Source organism: Schistosoma haematobium, chromosome ZW, assembly GCF_000699445.3.
Source record: "Schistosoma haematobium chromosome ZW, whole genome shotgun sequence".
Taxonomy (NCBI): Eukaryota; Metazoa; Platyhelminthes; class Trematoda; order Strigeidida; family Schistosomatidae; genus Schistosoma; species Schistosoma haematobium.
In genome coordinates this window covers 47,890,767-47,917,406 of record NC_067195.1, presented here as the reverse complement: position 1 = coordinate 47,917,406, position 26,640 = coordinate 47,890,767, and the positions used below count along the sequence as shown (strand labels likewise).

General features: G+C 30.1%; 1 protein-coding gene across 2 annotated transcripts in view; it reads left to right on the top strand.

Moving 5' to 3' along the window:
• MS3_00003733 (uncharacterized protein) overlaps nt 1-26,640 on the top strand; it is a 76,967-nt gene that overhangs the window by 21,465 nt on the left and 28,862 nt on the right. The window contains exon 1 of one of the 2 annotated variants that reach the window (XM_051211589.1): nt 8,280-9,000. The exons of the other annotated variant lie outside the window; for it this stretch is intronic. The gene's annotated coding sequence lies outside the window, so the exon portion shown is untranslated. Of the gene's footprint in view, nt 1-8,279; nt 9,001-26,640 lie in introns of those variants that run through there. 2 annotated transcript variants of the gene reach the window in all.

The following is a 26,640-nucleotide window of genomic DNA, read 5'->3' as shown; positions in this document are numbered from 1 at the left end:
TTACTTATAAGTAACGTTTGTAAAACGTAGCAGTGATCAATTTAACGGTATGAAACTCACGTCCTGGATTCCGCTGCTAGTCACTATCCATCTCTGCTTAAAAATGCTTATGATTTTATAGAAATATCAATACAATCTGCATAGGATGTATATTTGCCAAAAAAGACTGATAAACTGCAGTTTTAAACATTAATGGGAAGATTCAAATTACTAATACATATGAATCATTTTTGATAAATAATGCAAGATCTATTTCGTACAATTTTTGGACTTGTCTGATATGTAATTGTGTTCATTTAAGATTTTCATTTGTTTTTTATTGTTAAGTCTGGAATAAGTTAATGTCAGTACAATCTATGTATTACATCCACTTTTAATCAATAAACTCTGTCTAGTCTACATAAAATCTACATTTGGTAATGGATAAAACTAGAAATTCACATTAAAAGGTCATAATACACCATCACTTTCTTAAGTCTAATTATTTATTATATTTAGAAGGGGGTTTTGTAGATATTTAAGTAATTTAGTAGTTGAATTCATGAATCAATTGAAGCTAGACCACCATGGAAAACCTGGAAACATTGGACTGAGTTACAGTTTGATATAAACACCATCAGATGCCGGCTCAGTGGTCTAAAGGTTAAGCGTTCGCGTACGAGACTGAAAGGTCCTTGACTCGAATCTTGCGAGGCGGGATTGTGGATGCGAACTACTGAGAAGTCCCACATTAGGACGAAACAGCTGTCCAGTGCTTCCGTTGTTTTCCATGGTGGTCTAGCTTCAATTGGCTCATGAATACAAATACTAAATATTTATTATATATTGATATGTCTTTTTCCAAGACATTATAACTAACTAGCGTAAAAGAACTTATGTATATATCTTGAACAGCTTATAAAACCAGGTTTAAATCTGAACAACATGGATTTCTATCATGAAACGTTAGAAATTCAGGGTTCATGTATATACTAAAAACTTGTTGAAAACTTCAAAAAAACTAGAATCAATCAGTATTACTGAAATCATTTTACAAAACTTTAAAAACTAACAGTTCTGTTTTGTCTTAACTCCATTCTTTAAGTGTTAAGTTTAATATTGATTTCAGTGTTTCATTCTATAAGCTTTAAGAGTCACAGAGTCATTAATAAACCCAAAAGTTCACTTTCTATTCTTTTACTTACAGATAAATTCAATCTTCCTTCGTACTTCAGTTTTCTGTTTTCATTTGCTGTTGAAGAGTCCAATGATCATAGGAGTATATAATTGAGTTTCATTTACTAGAAAAAAAATCTTCGTAACTTGTTTTCTTTAGTTGAATGGGTATTCTAGTCATCATACTAGTAGATTATCAACTCATTATGTGTTATGGAAGAAATGGACTAATCGGGTTTTGTCTAAATTATAAAATATAATTGATGAAATCTTATGAAGTGAACTAGGTAGTGATAGTAGTGTAGTGTGTGCCAATGATATCGACAGATATAAGTAATATGTATCATTAATCGAAAGTGAAATGTCCAGAGGCAGAAAGTTAAGACGATTGAAGAGAAGAGAACGAGAACACAAAGTGATTGGTATGGAAATGAAGGAACAGTCAAGTCTGAGACAGTCGATTGACATTTTGCAAATGAAGCATTTTCTTTATGATTCTGTAATTTTGCGTCCAAGTAACTTTGGTTGTTCTCGTGTGTGTTCTCATTCACTGCAATAGTACTAGCAGTATATGGTAATATAACGATAAAGTCTGAACCTTTTAATACTGTGATTTCGCCATTTGTTAGATATGAAAATAAATCTTGAGATACTAATATAACATACAAATTATTCTTAAACTTTGACATTTACATTTTTATAAAATTATTTCCTGTCAAACAGTTTAAATAATGATATAATATATGAACTAGTTATATTAAATAAATTTTTCTCATGTTTCGATTCTTGTTTAACATTCAAAGTTGTTCCTATAAATTTTAAACAAGATTTGGTTTTACACATTTGTCGATGTTAACCCTTCAGAGAATACCGAATGCATAAACCTTAGATTCCACCAAAGACTATTGGTTATCTTTCGGAGAAATATAATCTTTCAATCATTTGGTTTTGATCGATGTATAACATTATACAATATACTGACAAATTATTTAAATAAAAAGTTACCCAGAAATATTTTCCATGAAATACCTCAAATGAATAGCCAAAATAATACAAAAATTCCCTTTTGAATGTGAATGTGGGATGATTTTATTCGTTTTTTTTCAGAATATAAAGTGAAATATTTTCAGTGAACTGGAAAACATCCACTCGGTGTTGTTTTACTTGTATCTTCCCATTGTTATTTAGGATTGCAATTGATCAGTTTCTTGTTGGCATGTGTGTATCCCGTGCGAATTGCCTTGATATTGCCCCGTCTCCTCGTTATGTCTTTCATTATCTACTTCAAATCAGATTAAAGCTATCACTGAGTAGTGTTTGTAATTGAGATGATTATCTTCTATAGTCCGTTTCGCTTCGCTTTCCCGCTTCTAATTTTAATGTCTATTAAATAAACAAATGCCTATAATAAATCGCATCAATTCATTCTGTATTTAGCTTCTTATTGACACCGTCGCTCAAATGGAGTTAGTCTAGGAGCATTATGCAGGATTAAAAAGAAGATTCCTGTTCATGGCATATTCATTCGATTATGTAAATCGGAGTCAAATGTAAAGAAATAAAGATTACTGTAATTTATATTAAAAAAAGACTGTAAGTAACATTAATACAAGGAAAAGGTTTGGAAACTACATTTAATGGTATTAAAACTAATAAGACGATAAACTACTGTCATATAATGTCGTTTACCTATATCTGATAAGTCACCCCGAGATTTTGGTTGTAATCAGTCGGGATTTGCACAGCACTAAACTTTAACCATATTTTATTTATTACTTACAAATATTAGAGTAGCCCGATACAATAAATGAAAACACTTGGTAAATTGTGATTTCTGTCCTACCTAAATACTTTAATTATTAAGTGGGAATATAAGTGTAGAAACGTGAGTTATTCTCGTTCCTACTCATTTGCAGACACATTAGACTCAAATAATTTTCCATAGCCTTCACTTAAGTTCAACTAGTTGGATGTTTAAAAATTTATTTAGTGGAATATTCGGTTAGTAATTCTCGTTTCATAAACTTTGGTTCCAAAAAGAGAGCAGTTTCATTAAAAATGATCACTCATTTAAATAAAAGCAGGCTTATCAATAAATCATTGGCTCAAGATAAATAAACTGAGATAAACAACTCCTACGGCTGTCATTTTCTAGTCAATCTCTATTTCATGATTGTTTTTTGAAAAGAGATATTTCGTTAAGCTTCCGATTTTTAAAACTACTATTGAAGAGTGTTTCTGAAGTAATGATGAACGGTAATTATTCATTTAACATATTATTTGTTAAGAGCTACTTCATATGTTTTTCAGTCAAAAAATCAGGAATATATGTAGTCAATTTATCCTAGACATTTCTATCAAGTACATAAGGAGTTTAAGCTTAGAAGTTATCTAATAAAAAAGAAAGATAAAAAGGTTAATGAAAAGAAACTATTACATAATGAACTAAGATTAAAAATAATATTATCACTCAAATCCACTGACTGATACTGATTATTTTTGAACAAATAGAAATGATGCTAAGTTGTTTCTGAATCATCATTTGCAGTAAAACCACAAAACACTTGGTTTAGCTTCTTCCTATGTATTTTAGGTCAATTTAATATATATTGACAAATTGAATTTCTTTATTGCGTGTAAAATTATGAAATTCCGTTTTCTGTTCTCATTATAACTATTTAAACATTTTTTGGTGATTCTGAATAAAAACCATATTACTCATTCTTGTTACCATTTGTTGATTTTCGCCAGCTGTATTGTGTTAGTTATGATTTTCCTTTAAGATAAATTATATATTGTTCATGGATCTAACTGAACGAATATTCTTTGATTGATTACCTGATGAAAATCTTAGCTGGTAAATATGATCATCGGATTAGGTTCAAATATTTAGCAATTGTTATTCAAAAACTAAGAACAAGTTATTGTTATGTCTGAAAACACTGATAAACTGTTTTATCTATTGTTTTTTAATAAAAGTAATACAAATTGTATACAGAAATTAGTACAAATGTGAAATAAACTAGCAATATTCATACAATCATAAACTATTACGGAATCAGTAACTTTTCCCATTTGGTTAATAATCATTTCATATTCTCCTTACTATTACAGATAAATAAAATGTCATCCATATATTTCTTATAAAGTTAGCTATTTTTGATTAGATCTTCAGCAAGATTTTCAACATTCTTTTTGATATTCTTTTCTTTTATTTAATTACTTCCGTTTAACTTCCATTTGTCCATTTGATCTTTTGATTTGCTTAATATACTTAACAAATATATGTATGATCAAACTGTTTGAAATTTATTGTGCTAATAGATCATTATATAGTTCTGGTAATCTTTATCATCATATTACACCATCTAAAATGATTTAATTTAGCTCGATTATTACTAAACATAATAACAACTGGAAAAAGCTGGAAAGGATTACCCAGGACAGGGTTGGATGGAGAGTGCTGGTGGACGGCCTATACTCCTCCACGAGGAGTAACAGGTGTAAGTAAGTATTAGTAAATATTTTGATTCTTCTCTATATTGTTCAAACTTGTGTTATTTTAACCAAGTTATTTATCTTTTACTAATGTAAATTACTAAGTTATGAAAAATCAAATTTTGGTTTCTTGGGATATTTCAAATATTTTATCATTTAATTCATTGCTTAATTTATATTAAATTACCACATCAAGCTTTATTAATGATTAGAACAACACATATAAGCGAACAATTGCTTTCAATTAGATCGTCATCAGGCTTTGTTCTAATATACATGAATATTTATACGAAAATGTTAAATCAATCAAGGTAATTTAGGTCAATAATCACAATGAAATAGAATAAGTCACCATACACAACAGGCAAAAGTACAAGTTGATAGTAAGAAGACAGGTGTACTGATAGTAATAGGAATGATAAAACACGATAACAAAAGTCATATCAATAGTTAAGCATTGGAAATAGAAGGTCAAATGTGGATAAATAGACTTAAAATAATCATCACAAAACATTAAAACCATTACGAAATAAGAAGTGAGTAAATAATTAGATAGTGAAGAATACAAACGGGAAGAGGTGAAAAATTACAAACAAATACTGGATGTAAAAATAAGGTTAATAATAACGAAATAAAATAAAATGAAAAAGTCGTTTGCTAAGTTATAACTTGCCATGGAAGTGATAGGGAGGGTTACTCATGTATATTAGAGTAAAGCCTGATGACGATCTAATTGAAAGCAATTGTTCGCTTACATGTGTTGTTGTAATCTTCACAGTGGGAAGCTTTAATATTTAGTAATGATTTCACAAATATTCCTTTTATGAAGTTTTTAATGAAAATGGTACTAATTATATGTGGAAATTATATTTGAAATAATCTCAGCGATTGAAATTTAAATAATTCCAACGTTTCGTCCAGCTAACGTGTCTGAACGTCTTCAGGGTAATAATCAAAATGATTTCTCTATACTCGGCGCCCAACTTCTGTCAAATTACCCGTTCTAATCTTGACGAATATTCGTATAAAATGGTATAAAGTTTTCAGATTTAAAAGTGTTAAGTATATTCTAAGTAATATAAGTAGAGTACGAAAAAAACTGTTAAATGATTTCTTATAAACATCGAAGTCTATTCATTTATATTAAATTATGAAAACATGACACTTTCGGGTAGATTAAGTTTTGACAACCATTAAATGTTATATCTTTGTCTAACATACAAGAGTTTGGACAAGTTGTGGGGAGGGAAACATCAATTTCATTTATTTTTTTTGTTTTCGTTTTAACATATTACCTCTTTTCTTTAATTTTCTTGTTTATGTTAATATGTACAAACGAATGTACATTTTCTCAAACTCATTTAATTATTCATAAAATGATATTACTATTGTTTACTTACTTCACTAAGGATGCTACTTTTATTTACGTTTAACTGTTATGAAAGAAAAAAATAATTGAAAAAATCTAATCAAATAAAACTAAATGAATTAGAATGATAATTTTACTCTCCCTTTTAGATGTTTCATCAGGAGAACTTCAGACGTTTAGTTTATTTTTAATGACACATACCCCTCGATTCGTTTCAATGTTATTAAATTGAGTACTTTGTGAATCACTTGTATTTCACCGAAAAAAATATGATGTTTGCATTTCTGTTATATCCTAGCAAACATTAAAGTACGCGTAACTTCTGAGACCTATTGATGAACTAATATTATCTATATATTCTTATGGTATAACTATTCAGTAACTAGACTGTGTATATCTATATTCTCCTTATTCTAAGCTTTGTTTTGACCTATAGATTATTATTGTACGATTTACTGTTCATAAGTTATACTCAGTTTATTAAGTGCTGTCTCCCACGTTCACAGACACTTTTTGGCTTATTTGTGTATGAATGTCACTTCTTATTTTATGGTGCGTAGCGGTCTGTTTGGTTGGTATATAAACCCAATATGTTTGAAATAAATGATTCGCATTGTGGAGGATATCATTGGCATTCTGGACTCAGCTGGACGGGCTAGGCGAGCAACAGACTAACAGGACACTAGGCTGATCAGACCGGTCGGACGTCATTGGTTTAGTACAATATAAGAGCGAATAAGTCGTATTTTGATTGGCGAATAGATTACTCGATAACTAGCGAGCCATAAAATCACAACAATTTCCATATAACTGTAAATAATGATGTAGTTTGATTATTGGATTTTAATGAGATAAAATATGAGCAACAATTTTATAAATCTACAATCTTGATTTATTATTACTGTTCGTTAAATTTATCGATTTATCTATCAAATAAAATATAATATGATCATACTGAATTATTGATACTTCAAAGTTATTTACCTTATCCACAAAAGTTGATCGTAGACTCCAACATAAATGAAAGATATTTTTTCTGATTTCTGATCTCATCTTATAAATAAATAAACGAATATAAAGTAATAAACTACACTCATTTTATAACATAAAGTGATTATGTAAAATAAATGGCAAGAATTGCAATAAGTTGGAAAGGAATACTTGAACTATAAAGTCATGTAACATTGTTTTGAAAGTTCACAGTGAAAAACTACGATTGAAGGTTGACATATGCATTTTGTAGCTTTTTGAGATAATGGTTTACGTATTGAAGTAGTTCATATATGCATTCCATACAATAAAAACTGAAAAAAATGCTTTCATTAAATAGTCTTGATTTTCATATGCGTTTACTTTGAAAAATGTTAGAAAACAATTGAAGATTACGTAATAACTTAGCATGGTGAAAGATTATGAATAAGTTGACATTAATTTGTTACATATTAGCAGCGAATTGTAATATACAAGCAATTTATAACGTCTTAGAATGAGATAAAGTAATTCTCCATTAAGCTTAAATTCTAAGCTTCACAATTGATGAACTAAAAAGTGCGTTTAAAAATTGGTTTATATCACAAATTGATATACCAGTCAACACTGAATAGTTGTTTTTCTATTATTTAAGACAACCTTCTAGCACATAACTACTGCTTCCATAGGAGTTTGAAACTAGAGAATTTAGCCATAAAATATAGCTCAATGTAACTGAATTAAGTTGATAGAACATCCGAATTTAATCAACTGGAGATATACAGTAATCTTTATTCAATGTTATCCGTGACACATTATCTCACTTCTTATCTATTTATTTCCACAATTGACTGTTCCCTACCAAAATATTGGTAAATTCATTTCTAAATTAGACGATAGTCACTAAGTGAATATTATTCTTAGTAAGTAAGGTGACACAGGTTACGTTATTAAATTCTTCTAGGTTTTAATGGTTCACTAATAAACATTAGTTCAGGATGAAATTTGACAAAAAAAATATGTTCGTACATAACGGTTGAATACTTATACAAATTAGTAGCTACTTATCTGATATAATAGGAAGAAGATAACAATATAGATTCCTTAAATTAATTAACAAACTATAATTTTTAATGGTTACGTTAATGTATACACTTATTGATTTATAGTTATCCTAGTTATATAAAAATAAACAAAAATCCATAATTATCCCACTTCTTTATAAATATTATATAGATAAGTTATGTTAGGATATTTTATTATTATTATGATTACTGTTATTTTAGGTGTTACATTTATAATACAAGGCATACGTACATACTAGCATATGATTGGTTAACTTCCCTTTGACAGTGTTAATGACGTTTATATCTTAAACTAAAGTGCCTATTTCAGTTTATTTCTGTTTGGTTAACCTCTTCTATAGAAAAATCATTTTTCGTTTTCAATTATTGTAGTTATATGCATTTAAACATCGACATATTCACAAGAATGTATTTATAAATCTATATTCATCTTTACCTTTTCTTAAAAAAAAAACAAACTAGGTAACTATATCTCAACATGTGGGCGTGTATTGATATGTATAAACAATTGTGTCTATGAATGTTAATGTGTAGGTGTTGTGTATTTTGTGCATAGAAGAATCAGGCAAAAATATTAAGCGATACAATTAGGTATCTTGATTACTTCAAGTAGTTAGACTGGCTTCAATTTATTCAATATTTTGTTCGTCTTTAAACTTTCTTATCAATACATTTTTTGTTTAGAGGAGAGTAAAGTTAAATAATTTTATGAAGATTTTCGAAAATATTTATTATATTCATTCTTAGTGACTAATTAAATACATATATACTTACATATAATCATAATTAAACATATTTACATAGAGATTAACATTCAAAGTGTAAAACTTTCATTTGTACTTTGAATGAGTGATGGGGGAACTGAACTAATCATTAAATTAATGATAATAATTATTGTTCCGTGTATTATAAGAATTTTCTCAAGTAAGTACTTTTAAAGTTTGTTTTATTCAGATATGTTTGTAATAATATATAAGATATGTAGGTATCATTACCAAGGTTTGATATGATAACTTCGATTAAATTGAGCATTGGGTAGATTGTTATAAATAAAATAAAATATTTGTAATATCCCAATGGGTAGGAAAATTAGATTTTCTGGCGTTTCGTGACTTATCGTAAGCCACTTCTTTAGAGAATAAATAACCAAATTAAAATTAGTCCAAGTTTAAATAGTACAACGGTATATAAGATAGTTGAGTTGAATTGAAGTTGTATAAAAATGAGCTGGAAACCTAAATGTAATCAATAAGTATTTTGATTTGTAGTTAACAAGTACTGTCCGTTTTGTGACCAAATATAGAATAATAGATATTTTCTAAAAGAAAAAACATGTTTGTGTTCGATAGTCAATTTAAAGATAAATATATTCTTTCATATGAATAAATGGTTCAGCTGAATGAGAAATCCAGTAAACGGTTTATACTAAGGTTTATTAAAGCCTTAGTCATACATAAATTCGAACCACCTATATGTATTGAAACATAGTTTGTTCTCAACTTAAACATATTTTGGTAATATTAGCTTATTGTGATGAGGTTCCAAAGTGTTTTGTTTTTCATATTATTTTCTTTATTATTTTTATCTACTCTTTCCCTCCATTAGTCTAGGTGACCTATTATATTTCCTAACAATTATATATGTGATCAGATTGTTCGAAACGTATCGCACTTAGATATCAAATAACTCTGATAATCTTCGTCATCTTATTACATTATTGAAATTTATCAAAGGGACTAATTGCTTCAAATAATTCACTATTCTTGTTCATAAGTTTTGTTAAGATCATTATTTTAGATCTAACTGGTAAGAAGATTATATAATTTAAATAACCAACAGTTCACAATTATGAGGCTGATGATATTAAAATGACTAAGTCCATTGATTTAAAAAAAAACTTGATATGTCAGGTAACTTTACCATAGTGTTACATATGAACACCTCATGTTTCTTATTTATTATCGGTTCATCATTCATTGTTAAAATGTGATAACTTCTAAGTATTTTCTGGTCTGGCTATATATCAGTCAACATATTCAACTAATAATGAATAATTTCTAATTTCATATGGTTCTTTATTGCTTTTTTTTCAAGTCAAAAGCTCGTATAAATTTAACTGCTGTCGGTTATTAAACCTTGGATATCACATTAGAACAATTTATGATAATTGTAGTGGTGATGAATTCTTTTTCCACCAAGAACTTCACATTGTACTTATCGATTATTCATACACACAGATCTAAGCTATTTCCTCTCTTCTATATTCTATATGCAGTAATGGTGACCAACTCTGTAGTTAGTTCATAAAAATGTAATGATGAACGAACTAATCAGACTGATTTCGATTTCATTTAATGAAATAAAAAGAAGAATTTATACGTTGGGTGATGTAACAGGACTGAAAATTCATTTCATTGGTTGTTTTATCGATTTGTTTTGGTAATTTCTGAAATTAGTTTTTAATCATAAACTGGAGAATTATAGAACAGTTTCTAAATCGTCTCCAACTATAATGAATTTAATATTTGTTTTTATGAGCCAGTTGAAGCTAGACCACCATGGGAAACCTGCAAGCAATGGACAACCATTTCGTTCTATTTTGGGACTTTGTAGCAGTGCACATTTACGACCTCACCCGCGGGTTTCGAACCCACGATCTATCGGTCTCTCGAGCCAACACTTAACCACCAGACCATTAAGCTGGCATCCAACGGTATTAATGTCTAACCTCAACTAATTCACAAAATTGTGCCACCGTCCACCATTGTCTTCTGTGAGTTAATATCTCACAACGGACCTAATTGAACTCCACTGGTCACGGCTTCTCACTAGAACTGCAGAAAATACCTCTTGAAGCCAGTCATTAGTGATTAGATGATGATTATTAGAAGAAGGGGGTTTTGTGAAGAATTTAGTAATTTAATAGTTGAATTCATGAGCCAATTGTAGCTCTTATATATATTTCAAGCACATGTCTAAATCTGCTGAAATATTGGTACGGTATATGAATGATTACTGCCCATTACACACCTAATAAAATTATTAATCTAAGATTCGGAAAAACGATACAGGAACCATCTCTTATGAACTTATACTCCCAGAAAATTGTATTAAAACAATTACGTAATTTATCTTTCATACAATGCAAGTGTTAGTCTACAAATGTCACGACTGACACTTTTCCATCAAACAAATATGTTCTAGAAAGACTAAAATATTATCCTTTACAAAGCTAAAGTTAAAGCGATAAGTAATTGGCATAGCTTCTTATGTTTTTCACTTAGTGCTGAAAGGTTGTACTTTTATTAGTTGGACGACGCGTCGCTATTTAACCATATCTCTTATCTGATGTGAACACTAATATCCGCGTATGCCTAATCACTGAAAAACCAGTTTTTTGCTATTTATGATGTTTTTTTGCTTAGTCCCAACATAAATTAGTTTACTTTATAACCAGTATACTCCTTTCTTATATAGTGTAAGTGAATGTAACAGAAGGTAGGAGTTTCAAGATTTAACTATTCGTAAAATACATAGACTGAAAAATTTCTATGACCACTACAAGAACACTACATCATCTCATGAATCTCACTTCTGACGAAAACGCTGAACTGGAAGGATAACATAAACCGCTAAAAATAAAATTCTTGTAATTAAATCAATTTTTGTTTTGGTTATTTGAATCTTCCCATTGATATTGGGCGGCCTTTACTCCTCCATGAGGAGTAACAGGCGTATGTAAGCAAATAATTGATGTTTATGACTGTAACTGATCAGTCCCTTATTGACATTTGTGCATCACCTCGATATTGCTATAAGTGATATGCATTATAAGCAGGGATGATGGTGGGTAGCAGTAGAATCTAAATATGCGCGTCTCGTCCAATTCGGGACTCGTCGGCTAGATAACACGGTGGAGTCTCGAGTCAAAGGTACTGGGTTCGAGTCCCGGAGTGAACATTAACCCTAGGATGCAAGTGAATGTAGTTGATGAGCCCCAAATAGAACGCAACGCGCTTCCTGGATTCCACTATTAGCCACCATCATCTTGGCTTATATTGTAATTAAAGTTTGAAAAAATATTCTTTCTTTTAAGAACTAAACAAATGGCTGTAATTATATACACATACTTTAGGTCAATAATATTTTCGATTTCAACAAATTGATTAGTTATATATATGTACGCTAAACATTATGAACAATGACAAAACAAATGACCTGCATATTTAAACCCCTTTCTTTCAAAAAGTTGTAACCAACATTTGTTAATTTCATATCATTCATTTGTAATATTGATTAGTTTTCCCATTAGGAATTTTTGCATATTTTCACCAATTTCAATACAGATTAACATGGGCTGAAAGTTCATTTAGATTTAAAAAAAAACTTCACAATCCTTTAAAGATGAACCCATTGATAATTGAAGGTATGCAGTACTTACGTAGTGAACAGTAACACCATTGAGGACAGTCGAATGTATTGGACACAAAATTTCAGAACTTGTTAATGAAATTTAACAACCATATAGTAAATACTTAATTTGCAAAATGACCATCAGTTGTCTCAAAATGACTTGGATTTCATTGTTCTTCCATTTTCACACAAATTGTATTCTGTTTCCATTCTTTACTGTCCGATCCTCTTGTCACTCCGCTGCCAGACATTCTGTTCACAACTAACATCATATACTACTTATGTCGAAATAAGTAGCACTTACCACACTTATATAAGTTAGTTTATTGTGTTGAAAATACTGTCTTTAAGTAAATTTAATTAATCAAGTTTGATTGATCCATTCTAAATCTTTTTTTATTTTAACATACTGTTCAGCAATGTCTTTTCAAATATTAGTTATTCAAACTATAGAATAAAATCATCTTTTAAAATTTAAATAAATCTATTAGTTGTAATTTAATACATTGTAGTGGTATTGAACGGTTATTCAAGTTAAACAACAATCAACAACTCTTTGTTATCTGGAAAGATTTAAGCAGAGTTGCGATTTCATCTTAAATGATAATGCTTAGTAATTATAAACAGGATTGCTTATATTATTTACTTACTAACTATAAGTAGTTTAAGGATTTACTAACTATATTGTTACAATATGTTTCATAATATTTACTCATGTATATGTATACGGGCCTGTAGATATGTGATCGAATGATAGAAAGTTCTTTTTCAACAACTTCATGCGATCTCATAACCTCAACAGTTCTTTTACAAAGTGTTGGATACAGTTTAAAGATCAACCACTAAATAATATATTATGTATTAAGCAAAATGAATACAAGTGTTAGTAACAGTTAATGTAAACTTCGAAAGTTATTTGAATTATAAGATCTTATTAGTAAATAAATTATTCTAAAATAAAATAATCACTACCACATGGATGACATTCGTGGGTATGTGTGTTTAAATCAAGATTACTTAGTGAGCTTCGAATCATATTGTTTGTGTAAGATCTCGTAATACTGTCTGTCTGACCAAATAGAAGCAGTCAGCGAATTTTTCAAACCTTCAGTTTATCTTTTATAAATAGAGTGATACAACTGTCAAGACACCTTTTCTGTAGGACTATATTAAGTCGAAAAATACACAGTTAGCCTATTACATAATCCCCAATATAGTCAACTTCAAACCTATTCTGAATGAATAGTTACTTTACATTTTGTTGACTTCATATCAAATACTTAAAATATCACATCTCGCTCGCCCGAGAGACTAATAGGACCTGGGTTCGAAGCTCGCGAGGCAGGATCGTGAATGTGCACTGCTCAGGAGTCCCACAGTAGGATGAAACGGCCGCCTAGTGCTTCTAGGTTTTCCATAATGGTCTAGCTTCAATGGATGCATGATCTCAACTATTAAGATGATAATTTATTAATATTTTATTTTAGTTATATGTTACGTCAACTAATTTCAGTCCAATTCATCTTTAGTACGTTCAACGTCTAAATAAAAAAAGTTAACTATCTATTCACTTACTGTTTAAATTTTATAAGTTAATACTATAAAAATTATTTTTCAAGTATTATGCCATTTAGCTAATGTTAATATTAATTCTAAATTTAGTCAGTCTCAAGTAGATTGATTTACTGTTTATTTGTGCTTAATAGTATAGAATTAAATGTTTTTGAAATGAAAGTACAATCTGTAGATTAAGAAAATAAATGAAGTTATTTATTTTTACTACAATTATATTACTATGGACTGATAGTAAGATAAAAACTAAATATAACTCCCGTTTAATGATAATTTGTTAACTAGATGTAAATGTTTCTGGATTAAAAAATGTAAAAGAACTTGTAAATTATTATATTTAGAATGAATTTAACAGTGCAAAACAATGATATGCGCTGAATGCACTTGGATTCTAGAACTTATGTTGACTTTGAGATTAGAACTCAATACCTTTCACTTCAAACGCCACATTAATCGCCAACTTATTGATTTCAGATAGTTCAATAATATGTTCGGCGAGTATCGTATCAATTTGGAAGGATTTCTACTTTCTTGTTGTTGATATTCTGTAATGTATTTTGTTATATCTAGAGCTTAGATTATTAATATACCGCATATAACTTGAGCACTCGAACACTAGAACCCTCCAATTCGCAAATGAGAAGACAGAAGACAAGTGATAGGAATGCTATTTCCAAACAGTGTCAAATATGGTACAAAGCAATCAGGTATTTCTAGTTTTCCAGCAAAATCGAAATAATCATTATAGTAATCTAATCTGCATACATATGGTTTTAGAATTTGTCCAATAGGGAAGCTATACGTGGAGATTTTGCAATATTCTTCCAAAAGATGATTGGATGGAATATCTTCAGCTCTTTCTGAGCTTCTTAGAGCTACCTCAAGTTTACCAGTGGGTCGTCCTCACATATTTGATTAGTCTCTGTGGCATTAAGCATGCATATTTTCTTTGTATAGGAGAATTTTACAAATAGTTCTTTTCAAAGCCAATTTTTTAACTATAGACTGGCATCAAATGAAAACAACCGGAAATTGATGAAAAACTAAATAACGTTTAACAGAATAATAAGAATTAGCCAAGTTCAAGAATTTGTAAATATCATTACCAAGTGGCTTACACTGAGTGATGAAAGGTCAGAAAACTTACTTTTTCTACTCATTGAAATATTGCAAATATGTTCCTTTTATTAATCAGTTTAAGAATCATTTTTATAAAATGAAATGAAGATTTCAGATAGCTTGAAAATCTTTGATCTGTTCAATTGCGGTCCTAAACATCAATGGAAAGATTTAAGCAAACAATACCGAATGAATATTTGAACTCTGTTTGAAATTATGATCTGTCAATTAACCGTTGTTCACCAATGTACGTACCGAAGAAATTCTAAAAGCAAAACCAGTATACTCAGTTTGATCAACAGTTATTATAAGTTAGTAATTTACAAGAATAATAATTAGTGGAGGAGAATTATCGAAAGTATTTCATCAGTGGAGATCGTTTTTTTTTGACAGAAAGAAATCTGTGATGAATCAGTAGAATTCAACATGCAACATCTCAAGTTATTCTACTTAAGAAACATTATAAAACTACTACAAAATCAACCAGTAGATCACAAGTTTTATGGATTTACGAAATATTTCTTATATCTTGTAGATAATTTTGTAATTCAAACAAAATAACACTGAAATTTCTATTGAATTAAAGTTCTCAAAGTAGATTAACCTTATTGATTTGAATAGTTGACATGTAAACTTATTTATCTTAATGAGTACTGAACAAATAGCCTGAGTGGATTATCGATTCTGGTCCCCTTCAATATTGTTAACTATGAAATAAAAATTTAACGTTTTATTAAGATGGTGAAGATTTGTAGCTCAAATGAATGATTTTGATGGAGTTTTGTTCTCTGAGATGGATGGTTTGGTCGTGGAGCTTTCGTTGTTCTTCTGAACGACAGCATCAGCACAAACTTCAGGTAGAAGTGGTGTTCTAATTTCTCCACATGTGGTTCACAGCTTGTCCTGTAAACCTCGATGTTAATTGCTTCGACATTCCCTGAATAATCTCATGTCTAATTTAACTTTGTTTACTGATAAATATTCACAGCAATACATAGACTTATGAATGGCTAAGTAAACCTCTTTCGAATCAGAAACAAAATAATTTCACTAGTATGACATTGTAGTATGACCAATATAACTATTTACAATTGAAAAACAAGACTAATAATTGAATTAATTCCTAAAGTCTTAAAGAATTGATCAGTCATGGTCATTTTATCACAATAAACTGATTCATAAAACATGTATTGATAAAATGTCACTAACCCATATAAGCGATTAAATACTATTGACAGTAGTAAATTTTGTTATTTGACAAGCTTTCATAATGGAGACTATATAAAATTACCTTGATTGTTCCGTTTTGTATATATACCTTCCTACCCAGATTTCATTTAGAGTTAAATATCATTAATTAAACAAGAGAATACAATAATCTATGATGTGAACTAGACAAAGTGTTATTTTCTTTCAGAGTTTAACTGCCAAATTATTACACAATGTTTATAGTAAATGAATTTATGTAATTATCGTAAATCTTTGGCCTTTCGCTATTTTTTTCGCATTATACAAAGGTGCCTCATATATATATCGGGCTATAGACGATGGTATTCTAAGCGAGGTTCAACAGTCTTTATCTAACTCTGACTTGGGCAATCCTTCCAGTTGCTTCCAGTTTCTATTCATTCCTTTGATGTCTGTTTCCGATTCCCGATGTAATGTGTTCCTTGGTGTTCCTCTTTTCAGATTCCCTTCAGGATTACAAGTTAGCACTTGCATCATGATGCACTTTGGGGGTTTCGTAATGTATGTCCTACCCACTTCCAACGTCTTTTCCTCATTTCCTCTTCAAATCGAGGCTGGTTTGTCTTTTGCCACAATGGATTGTTGCTGGTAGTATCCGGACAACAGACATTGAGTATCTTGTGTAGACAATCGTTTATAAATACTTGTGCCTTTTTGATGATGGTTGTAGTAGTTCTTTAAGTTTCACCTCCGCACATTTTACATCGTCCGGACATTCCATTTATCTGTACTAACTGTTGCTCTGTTTGTTAGAGAGAGCATCGGTCACGTGATTTTGAAAGAATCTCGGCTTTCACTATGTGACGTTATGATTCATCTAAATGAAGATCCTTTAACTCACAGGACAGAGTTTAAATGGTTTAAACAGACTTTTCCGATGATCGTTTTCTTAGCAAGGTTGTTTTCTAGTGGGTATGGTTACTGACCACATGCCCAACTCTCTTCTTTCATTGGAGCATGGGACCGGAAGTAACTCTGGAAGGGCTATAAGTGAAGTTTATTTTCAGATATATAAGTTTTAAAAAGACATTTTCTAAATTTTAGCAGTTTATACCGAAAACGCTCAATTTCGTTATGAATACTTCATATTACCTCCGTTTATTATGTTTTATTTTATTGCAAGTAATCTCGAACTAAGTATAAACAATTCACACTAGTTACTTTCATGATGTTACTTCAACTAGAGGATGTTTGTGATATAATCTTTAATAAACAAACACAGACTAATTTTCAATTATTATTCCTTTGTTCAGTAATATTTCAATGAATTTACGATTTAACCAGTTGACAATTAAAGTTGGTTCAATCTCTAACTACTTAGTCTTTAATGAACAGTATCTTTCAATTTGTATTTGACTAATAAAGAAATGGTTAGTTTACATTCATAGTTCAAACACAGTTGACAGATCTGACAAGAAATAACTTTTAAGCGTATTCTGTTATAGAAATATGATATTTGAATATTTCTAAAATAATTTTAATAGTTGAGATCATGAGTCGACGGAAGCTAGATCACCATAGGAAACCTGGAAGCACTAGACGAACGTTTCGTCCGTTTTGGGACTCCTCAGCAGTTTGCATCCACGATCCCGCCTCTCGAGATTCTAACACAGGACCTATCAGTCTCGTGCACAAACGCTTAAACTCTAAACCACCGAGATGGCATACGACGGTGTTAATGTCTAACACAAACCAATCCACGAAACTGTGCCACTATCTACCATTGTCTTCAGTGAGTTACTATCTCACAACAGATCCGGTCGAACTCCACTGGTCACGCTTCCTCACTAGAACTTCGCAATTTCGTGAACTGGTTGAAGTTAGACATTAACACTGTCGGGTGCCGGCTCACTGGTCTAAATGGTCGAAAACCGCGGGTGGGGTCGTAAATGGGCACTGACGGGGAGTCCCACAATACGACAAAACGGCCGTCCATCGCTTACAAGTTTTCCATGGTGGTCTAGCTTCAATTGATTAATTAATTCAGTTATTGAAATTACCATAATATCCACAAAACTCCTTCTAATAGTAAATGCTAAATTGTTTTAAGTTAGGACATTTAAACCACTATAATTTGACTTCTACACTTGAAAACATAAATTTCCTAACATTACCTATTTAAATAAACTAATATATTTGTCATATCTCTATGATTAGAGAAATTAAATTTTCCGACGTTTTGTGATTCAGTGTAAGCCAATTCTTCAGAGAATAAATAACCGAATCAAAATTAATCCAAGTTTAAATAGTATAATGGAGCAACACAAAATTTTATTTAAATACACATATAGATCCTTTTTTAGTTCAAGCTAACAAATTCTTCATAAATATAAAATATGTTAAAAAGATGAAATTTAACCAATCAACTTCATTACAGGTATGTTTTGGTGCTTTTGGAAAAGCACGCATTTTTCACTTCATTACTGAGGGTTACAATTGAACTGAACATATAGATCATTGGATGATCAACTTATTTAGGGATTACAAAAATATTATGTTTACTATGGGACTTAACCATTGAAGGTTTATTTTAGTGTATGCATTTTTTGTTTATTAAGTCCCTCTGTAAACAAACATAAACATAAGTTGTATTCTCATTCATGAGAAAAGAATAGATGTCGGTTCGAATTTTAAATCTGAACAAAATGGGTTTTTTTATTGTTCTTTAGTTTATTTGTCATTTAAGACAATCCTAGAGAAAATTCGGTTAACATTTTAACTCAGTGATAGTAATTAGTTTTGCTAATTTCATTTGTCTTAAATACTTTGTAGGTTGTGATAAAATTGAATGTTAAATTGTTCCTGATGCTGTTTGAATAAATAAATGATGGAAATTCATTAAGTGGTGTACGTTTAAACAATAAATAGGTAGAAAAAAAATACTAAAAAGTATTGCTTTATATGACTCTCCGAACATATATGACAGAAGATATACTTTCTATAGTAATTATTTAGCAGATCTAAATGTTTACATTTCTTTGTACAAGTTATACTTAGTATTTATTGAATACATGGAATGTTGATTCTGCTTGTACTTTTGTTAAATGCATGCATACTTGTTATGTTTTTATGCCCTGTTAAATTATCACATAACTAAATCGCCAATTGGAACACAACTTATTTCACCTTGGCTCTGTGCTAAACCAATGATGCGTTAACCAGTATGAGCAGCCTATAGTCAACTCTGAGTCCTTATTGGGTCTTCTTGCCTAGCCTTGTCCGTTTGTGTTCATAACCCAATCACAGCTTCCATTGTATAAATCATGTACTTCAGACACACACAGTTTACATACAAGCAAATCAGAATTCATCATACCGTGAAATAGAAAACGACCATTAAACAAAATCAGGTCAAAAGTATCTGTGAATGTGAGATTCTGTAACCAATAGTTTGGGAGAAACTTAAGAATACTAAATCGTATAATAGTATTAAATAGATGAAATATAAAATTATTATAAAAGGAATGTGAAAATACACATAACATAGTTACTGAATAGTTATCCAGTAGGAATATATGTAATATTAGTCCATAAATAATTCCTAACTGTTACCTAACTGTTCATTTGTTTTTCGTTAGGATATAATAACACCCTATTGATTTTGCTTTCGAGAGAATGAGAGAGTACAATATTTATAGAGGACCATTTCATTTTGCAGACAATAAATTTTACTAAAACTATTGTCAAAGGTTTTAATATACTGCATACATATAGTAACGATAAAATCTAGGCATTATGTTTCATTCTTTTTAAGACATCCGCTAGATATACCTACATTTTAATGTTAGTGCTCATATTGTGACTAAACCTCAGTAAGTTTTACTTCAAATGCTAACGTGTTTTCTACTGAGCCACTGAAGCCAAACCTCCACTAAATTGCTAATTGGATATGAATTTAATTTACAATGACCTGTATTTTCTCGTTGTTGATATTATGTTATACTTCTGATTAGTCTCCGGCGACATATTTTTCCAGTGATCAGATCTAAATATTGTCAGAGTTTTCAATAACTTATTCAACATTCGGAAAAAAATAATCCACATCTTTACACAAGTAAAATATTGTATTATATAAAAAAACTGTCTCATCCGTGAGGTATATCCCAATTGTTTTTCAATGATACCATCTTATTAAACATCTATGTTATTGGAAATATCTGGAAAATACATCTAATCACTAGTTCATAATGCATAACATAATAAGTATATAAAACGTTCTAGTGACTCTTTTTTATTCCTAATCTATTCCGGTTACTATGCCCTAATTTGTTATCATGGTTAATAGTTCCTTTTTTTCACACTTCTTTATATGTTGGAATGAATCTTAATTACAACCATTAAATTCTTGAATAAGACTTGAGTAAGACTTTTAAAACAGTGAATTGTGTTTCATGCAGAATTGGCATCGATTTAGGAAGATCGTGACAAATTTATGAGAATTATCTTTCATACTTTTTCTAATTTTACAATTGATCAGATGATATTAACAGTTTAGCTGACAGCTTAATATGTACAAGTTTTTGTATGGATACTGCTTTCTTGAAAAGTTCTATCATAAGTAGATACAAGGAACATTTTAACTGTAGCAAGTTTTTATCTAAATTGTTGCTAATGTAACAAACGAATAAGGTAAGCTTTATTTACCCTTACTTCACAGAATTTAACCATTAAGTTACAATGGGAGATACAACGAAAACAAAGAAGTAAACAATGACAGGTTTAAAGTCAGCAAGAACCAATCAATATCGAGGTCTACAGGACAAGCCGTGAACCACATGTGGAAAAATTAGAACACCACTTCTACCTGAAGTTTGTGCTGATGCTGTCGTTCAGGTGAACGATGAAAGCCCCACGACAAAACCATCCATCTCAGAGAACAAAACTCCATCAAAATCATTCACTTGAGCTACAAATCTTCTCCACCATCTCAAGTTACTAAAAACATTTTAATATGATATTTTTCCAGTGAAATCAAAAGCGCGAACTCAAATTCGTCACTAAATATAAGCTTAATAGAAATAAATATCACAACAAATCCACGTAAACTGTATAGCAAATTAATTTCCTTCACAGACCGTAACACAATAATACTTTGTTAGGTATTCGAATGTACCATTTATTTGTAATATAGCTCTATGTTGACGAGATTATATCTGTGAATAATCTACATTACACTTAGTATAGCTAAAATATACCACTGGTTTAAAGATATTATGCTGACCACATGACATGAAAGTTTCAAGTATGATGCAGTGTGAAGTCATTAGTGCAAAACGGTAATTCAACGTTTCCCAGTTTTAAACGATCCTTCAGTTAATATTAATCCGCGCTAGGTTGTTAGCTTAATTAGTAGTATCCTTAAGAAGTTGTTAATTGAAACACTAACGTTTTGTACACGAAGCAGTTAAGACTACTATGTTAAAAACATAATAAATCCTCATCATTCCTTTAGCATCAGATTTGCTGATATTTGTGGAAAAACCTATTACTGAATCAAAATGAATAGGAACTTGTGGTTCAAAAATTGTAATGAACTATTTCTAAAGATCTGACACTAAAATTTGTCCAATAACAATCTAGTTAATACTCTGTATAACTCGGTACGTTTGAAACAACTGTATTTCTACAACTTCTGGGAAAACGCAACTTTATATGTTTATCAAATGATTGTATCTTTCAATTTATATCTTTTTATTATAATAAAACAAAGGACCAATTAAATTTTCAAATAGTCGGATGAGTGAAATATTTTTGTTCTTCTAAACAAAATGTATTCACTATTATTTTATTAGTTATAAAAACAGTAATGCATACAAATATATGTGAGGTACCTGATCATGTGGTAAATTTTATTAGTATGTAATATATTGTGATTATTCATTACTTTGTAAACAAACGACTTCCAATTCCTTTCAATTCAGATTACCCTCTTTTATCCTGTTAGTTACTCTTTTAGTGCTATTGAAATAAACAATAAAATTATGTTCATTGGTTTTTTTTAACATTTGGCATGTATTTGCTTCTATGGTATGTATGTGTACGTGTAATTTAAGTGAATTCATCATGAGGACAATGAATTCATTATTCTTTCGTAATATATAAAACAAGTCCATAATATATAACAACTGTTATGTAAATTACCGAAAATCATGTGGTACATGGTGTTTTTAGTACAAGACCATGTATTAACACAATGACTTTAAATAACGGTTAATTTTACCTATAATTTACATCATTTCAGCTTTAAATCAATCATTTTTACTAATTTCCTGGCATTCAGTTAATGTATACCAGCAGAAGATGAAATGGTAACTGCTAAATTAATTAATTGGTTAAGGTTGATCTTTGTTAATCAAATTTGGGTTGAACATATTCGATTATGATAACTAGTAAAACTAATATACATTGATAATATTAGATGTAGCTTTTTTGATTAAGATCATGAACCGATTGATGTTAGACCTCTGTTGGAAACCTGGGAGTACTAGACGGCCGTTTCGCCCTGTTGTGGGACTCCCCAGCAGTGCGCATCCACGATCCTGTCCGCGGGACTCGAACCCATGACCCTCAGTTTCGCGCGCGAACGCCTGACCTACAGGACCACTGAGCCAGCATTCGATGGTGTTAGTGTCTAACAGCAACCAATCCATGTAGCTAGTTACACAGATTTAAAGCGTCCGAAATATGATGAATTGTGAGTCACAGATTACACTAACTTCAATAAAAAAAGTGGACCTCAATGGTAATATCAGGGCGATTCTCTCAGGAATGATCAAGTGCAATACTTAACATTAACAACGTGAATATACAAATATTTGTAAATAATATTCATATTTATTGAACAAGCTTATGGATATCTGGAATCAGTGGATAACGCGCTAGCATTTGAAGTAAAACTTATTGAGTTGTAGTTCGAGTGTCAACACCAACAGTGAAGGATATTTACGTCCAGTGGAAAGTCTTAAAGAGAGCGTCCTAAAGAGAGTAAAACGCGCGTAATGGATTCTATTTCTGATCACTATCAAACTTCAGTAAAAAGCAGATTCGATGATTTCACATTGTGAAATCATACATCTTAGTAAGTAATTTCATTTTGATTAAAATATCCATACTTTAATGAACTGGAAAAATCTTCGTTTCGACAATGACTACTAGTAGAGCGTTTTAAGCGACATGTTTCATTCATATGAACTGAGTCTTGGAATAATTTATCGATAAGATTCAGTACGAATCATATAAGTCAATCTGTTTTAAGACTGACATCAATATTAAGGGTAAATACTTTATCTATATAAGTGAAAATACGTTTAAGATGTACATTGTTTTTTTTCGACCTGAGTAAACTTTGAAGGATTTAAATGACTAGTAATTCCTTGATATCGATTTCTATATAGTAAGAAAAATTAACCTAACTCCCCTAACCACAAATATAGAATAGAATGATAACCATTATCCTTATTTCCTTACAAATATATATATCATAATTCGTGAGGATTTGATTGACACTCTCAATTCAACCTTAATTTATTATGCTTTATTTTTCGGACAACTCGACGGTCGTAGTCAGTTGTACATGATATCATGTAACTGGAACGATTTCATATGTTATTTCAGAAATTACCATTACTATGGGCTTATGAAACGAATTTTAAGTAATGTCTGATTTTTAGAAGTCTACTGTTTCTTTAGAATATAAATGTTAATATATTAATTAGTTTACCACACATTATTCATTAGCTGTTTGTTTACCACATTGAATAAATGGTTATATGACTGGCATCAATAAAGTGTATATTTAGTGATTAAACTCAGCAAATTATAACCAGTTTAGCAATTAAATTGATATTACAACACAACTGAATGTATTTTATGTAAATCCAACAATCAGTTAGTTTATAATTCACATAAAGTTGAATTGATTCTAACCACTGTTTGATTTAAAATATGTGTCCCAGTTTTTATCCAAATTTGGTTAAAAATTGAAAACAGTTATTGGCTTTAAGATTATGTCAGAAAATAAGTTTGGTCAATAAATTCTTTTACTCTGTTCAAATGGAAATTTAGTGATTAGCTGAAGAAGTGACCTTGAATGGTTGAAGCTCACTATAGTATGCAAAACCATTTCTCCATAATAAGAAATTTTTTCAGTGAATCTACTTATAAATTCTATAAACTACCAATCGTCTATTGGTGGTTTTTTTCACCACTTATAGTATTCATTTAATTACTGATAACGTTCTTAGAAGTTCTCTTTGTGATAAATAAATTAAGACACTCGTCAAACCGTCAGTCATTTTCATTTTTGTCTTTATACTAGTAGTTAATTTTAACAATCGCTTTCCTTGATTTATGTTAATTTCTATTAAACTAGAGTTCCAGTATGAATAATGAAGAATCTTCATTCTTACATAATAACATCAATACTCTTTTTTAATTCTAAAGTTTGATGGAGACTTATCATGATTTTCACCAAAAGCTGACATAATGAGAAAAATTAGTGAGAACCAGAGAGTAGTAGGCAATTTGTTTTTTCTAGTGTAAGACTTCATAACGCTATCCATTTACAAACGAAGATATTTAGATTATATGAGTGGTCACTAAGTTGGATTACTAATTTTGAAATTACACATCACGATTTTCATTTAATACCATTAGTGAGTTACTGTCTTACTTCCGAAATATAACTGACTCAGATTAGTTTTATATTCAGTAATGTTGCATACTGAGATGTCGCTATACTAGATTTTTTAATTTCCTTTGTACCTCTGGGATTATACCATTGAAATTGTTTTTTCTCATATCTGTAGTTTGCATCATCTGATGAAGATTCTTATATATGGATACTTCTACTGTCTTTTGAATATATTTCAGTATGCACGCGAAAATGATCATGCATATTTTTGAAAAATGTGGTCTTTTAGCGGACAGGTTTCTCTGCGTACCTTTCCTTAACAACACAAAACAATAATTGAGTCAGATGAATACAGTATTCCAAACTACTCAACAAAACATAACCTTAACCTTATTTTACGGTTTTTCGTTATTGCTATTACCAATCCTTATCTAGTTCATGTATAATTAGTGACGACAAATGTTAAACATTATCGAGTTTTTGTAATAACCGAAGTTTAAAATCAAAGGCAACTCAAAATACATTTTCTAGCAATAAAAACTTTAACAGAGTTTTGGTCTATGCATTGCTTTACCGTGAGTAAAAATATTCATTCAGGATCAAACGAATAAAAAAATTCTAGCCTGTCACCATTAAACAACATATTCTACACTTAACCAGTAATTCGTTTTCTGGTACATTGATTACTATAACGCGTAGGGTCACATTTACATTAATTTCATTTCTCGTCTTAAGTATACACTTGAAATAATTATTGCATAATCAGCACCAATGATACTTTCCACTATTTCTCACTTGGCGATGCTTTTTATAAACCAGCTAGACCTACTGTATCATCCCTCTAAACAATAACGTTAAGTTAATACTTACATAAAATAGATAGAACATAAGTAACAGTAAAATCTATGACCTATTTGGGACTCATTAGATGGATACGCCTACATCCCACACATCTATTTTATACAAACTTGTTTCATAATGACTATATCAAGAAAATCTTCACTGGTTATACAAATTTCGACCAAAAGAGATAAATTTTCAGTTAGCAATGGAACAAGCCAAATCATTATAAATTAAGTTGAATTAATAATATTTAATAAGTTGGGAAAATGAAATTGAGATAATCAGTATATATTGGTTTGAATTATTTTTTATGGTTAGTGTATTTTTAGCGAGTTAATTTTCTACGGAATGGAGTCGCTAACCCCATACCCAACCCCCCTCTTTTATCTAGGCTTTGGACCAGCATTAGCCCGATGGGGAATGAAAGTGGAGCTAATAAGAATATATTACCATCATCAATTTACATGTATTTACATAGATAAGCTTAATGAATAATTTCTAATTAGATAACACAGAAATTGACCAAAAGTGTAAACATTTTATTTTTGTAATCCAAACTACTACTGGTCAACAATTTTATTGATTGGGAATGAACAAATTTTTTAATCTTTTTTTGTAATTTCTTGATGAATAAAAACAAAATCCAACACGTTTTATTTGTCCATTTTTTTTACATTTTTAAAACGGTTTTAATCACATTTTCAATGATAAAATAAACATACCACTAATTTAGATTT